This window comes from Lupinus angustifolius, chromosome LG06 (assembly GCF_001865875.1).
Source record: "Lupinus angustifolius cultivar Tanjil chromosome LG06, LupAngTanjil_v1.0, whole genome shotgun sequence".
Classification (NCBI taxonomy): domain Eukaryota; kingdom Viridiplantae; phylum Streptophyta; class Magnoliopsida; order Fabales; family Fabaceae; genus Lupinus; species Lupinus angustifolius.
Window position 1 is genome coordinate 22256714 of NC_032014.1, and position 3962 is coordinate 22260675.

Sequence of the window (3962 nt, forward strand, 5' to 3'; positions counted from 1 at the left end):
GACTTTCCACTAGAAAATGTGATCAGCACCCAAAATTTGCCTCAATTTGATCTTCTTGTGACTTTCCACTGCCCCAGTGTGAGATAATCCTAGTCATATCCATATTGATTTGGTAAGCTTAGATTGTCAAATTCTAGGCCATGAATCATCTTCAAATCTGCCCCAGTTTGAGAAGCTTCCAATTTTCTTTTGCATTTATTGCTCTTTATTTCATGCATAACTTTTTTCTAAAACAATGATCATGCAAATTTTGGTAAGTGTTTGGGCTATGAGTGGTGATACGGTAGTGATGATAAATTTGGAGTTTGGCTTGTGTAGATATGATGGTGATGATATGATAGAAATCAATTTAGGTTTGGCTTGGGTAGACATGGTGGTGATGATGATGAATTGAATTTAGGTTTGGCTAATAGTAGATAGTGAAGGTATGAAGGATAAATGGTTGATGATATTTAAGTTGTGTTTGGACTTGTGTTGATATGATGATGGTGATAATAAATTTTAACTTATGCATTAAAGATGAGATATTTTATCAAAACTTTACGAGACTTATGGAGTCAGCATTTTTTTGTCATGATGCACATCGTAGGCAAATAAGTCTTCAACAAGGTCTTTTTAAGCTTGTATCGTGGCTAGGCTAAGGGTTTTCAAGAAAAGGATATAAGACTCAAAATTTGTGTTTCCCATACCCACCATTCACCTTTCTTCTTTATCCTATTTTCAACATTTTCCAAACATGACATTCAACTATTGAGAGAATTTTTGATAAGGATGGCCTATGATTAAGGCGTTAACTTTTCATGTAGGGTTCCTTTTGTGATCCTTGATATTGCACTTTTGCCCTAACTTTTGCCTGAGATATTAATTGAAGATTCTCAGCAGGCTTTTTTTTTTGTTTATTATTTTTTTTGGAAGGAACGTTCTTTGTATTTTCTCGTACCTCGGTCATATGATTGATGTAAAAGAATATTTTTCTTTAATAATTGAATGTCAAGGAAAACTGTTGAAAAGCTACCCTCCCCGAGCTATTAAAATATTGAGGGTTATTCAAAAATTATCTCCTTTCATTATGTCTGGGCTCAAATGGGGTGACTAGGGATATCTCCATGGTGTTTGTAAATTACAAAAAATGCGTTGAGTTATTAGAAAAATTTGCTTGAAGATGTACATCATTTTTTTTGTTCTTACATTTGCATCATCCTCCATTTTATTTGAAATCAAATATCTCATAGTAATGCATAGATTAATTTTATTTGAGTTTGTTTGGTTATATGTTATTTGGATAAATATGGTAGTGAAGTTAGTACGGTGAGGTATAAGATAGAGAAATTTACATGATCAATATATCAGTATATACTTGTTAAAAAGATATGCATTTGAAAGTAGATCTTTCTGAGTGAATGCTTGAATGGTTTAACCTTGACTGTGGTTCTCAAGTGAATAGAATTTTTCAAATTGGTCTCCAACTTTGTTGGGGTTGAAGGTAATGCACTATCAAGTATGGACTCAACCACCACAAACTGGGAGTTCTCTATCTTGTTAAATGTCTTCAGTTTCAATATTGATGGCTTTCAGTCGAGTCTAACAGACTTGTTCTTAAAATCAATCTTCCATTTATGAGTGTGCTTGGCAGTGAGATCATGAAATGCATGCAAAAAATGATTTCTTATTTATGCATGATGTGCATGAAGTGAATTTTTTATCATGTTACATGAATGAGATGCAACTTATAACTTAACATAATGCATGAAATGCAAGAAACGTGTATGACTATGTATATGTTTGGATGTATGGATAGTGCAAGGATGTAAATCTTTTTATGATGCATGAGATGTGGGAATGCATATAATTTTATTTTTTCTTGAATGAATGAGACTGCTGAAAATGCAATTTATGATATGTACGACTTTGAATGCATGAGGGTTATGATATATAGAAAGATGTATGACATTTTTTTCATTTTTATGATAATGAATGAAGATATAAAAAATGATTAATGAAATGATACAATCTTTGAATGAAGTTTTTTTTATGAATCTACGCATGAGTGAAGGTTTAAATAAATATGTGTATGAATGATGTATTTTTCATGAATGGATGAATGAATTTTTTCTTTTTTGAATGATTTATTTTCATTTTTTTTGATGAATGTATGAATGAATCTATCATTTATTTATTTATTATTTTTTGATGAATGTATGCATAAGTGAATGTATGTATGAGTAATGTGTTTATTTTTTTTTAAAATTGCATGTATACATGAGTTAATTAATGCTTAATAATTTTTTATGCATAAATGAATGTCTAAGTCAATGAATGATTACTTTTCTTTATGAATACATGCATGAATTTTTTTTAGAATGATTGACTAAATGAATAAAATTAGATGAATGTATGAGCATTATATTTTTAATCTTTTTTAGTGAATGTATGATTTGTTTTTTTTAAAATGCATGTATGCACGAATTAACGAATGAGTAGATGAATGTATGAAAAATGTATGAAAAATGTATGCATGAATAATTGACTGAATGAATAAATGCATAAACAACTTAGTTAATGAAGATTGTTATTTATTTAATGTGATGAATGAATGAATAAGTCAATCAAATTTTTTTTATTGTTGAATGTATGGTTAAATGAATGAATGAATTTTTCTTTTTGATTGCATGAATGAATGAATGTGTGATCAATATACTTTTTTTTATGAATGTACGAAGGTAAAAGTAGATGAGTATTTAAATGATGTATTTTTCTTTTTTTATTTATTTTGAATGCATGAATGAGTAATAATTCGACGAGGGAATAAAAGTTTGAGTTATTTGTATATTATTTTTACATGAATGAATGTATGAAGTATTATTTTTCTGATGCACGAGTGAATGGATGAATATGTGAAATAATAAGAGAATGCATGAATGATATAGTTATTAATTTTTTTTAAATACATATATGTATGCATGTATGAATGAATTATTGTCAATGATAGTTTTTTCTAGTTAGCATATGCATGGATGGAAAGATATTTTTTTGAATATATGTTTTTTTTATATATGTATTTTGATGAATGAATAAATGCATGCATAAGTAGTAGATGATGAATTGTCATATATATATGTATGTATGAATGTACGTATAAGTCAATCAATAAAAAATTTCTTTTTTAATGCATAAATCAATCAATGAAGAATTTTATTTTTGAATGCATAAGTCAATCAACAAATATTTTTATTTTTTGAAGGCATAAATAAATGGATAAATGAATGAATGTTTGAGCATGTATTTTTTTACGAATTCCCTCAAGGGTGCGATATTTACATGATTTTTATTTTATACAACAAAATTTCAAATAATATGCTATAATACACACATCACAAACTTCACACCAAGTATAACGTCCTAGGACAAGGTTCTAACATACAATGAACGCCTTTGGCAAGTACTAGACTCCCTATAAAGGTTCCCATATTGCATCTCTCTCGAATAGAGAAGCCCAATTATTATGATGTTAGAAACAAGAGACCAGCTCGAGCGGCTAACTCATAATAAGAGGTAACAATATGAGCGGTCCACATCACCAACACTTAGAAGCGACAAAAACCGCGACCAGTGAGACTAGTGTCCCTTCTATCCAAAAAAGGTATCACTAATACCCGGGTGTAGGGTATATATGTGTGCCTAAAATGTGTACATTATATATCACATAATAACAAAAACAATACAAAAATGCACATATAATTCATATATATGCAACATATAATTACTAATTAAGCACGCAATTTTCATATTTTTACATACAATTAATAATTAAACATGCAATTTTCAGATTTATACATATATAATAATTAAACATGCAATGTCATATTTATACATACAATTAAAATTAAGCATATAATTTATAATTATACATATAATTAATAATTAAACATGCAATTATTGGAAATTAACTAATCAACAAAATA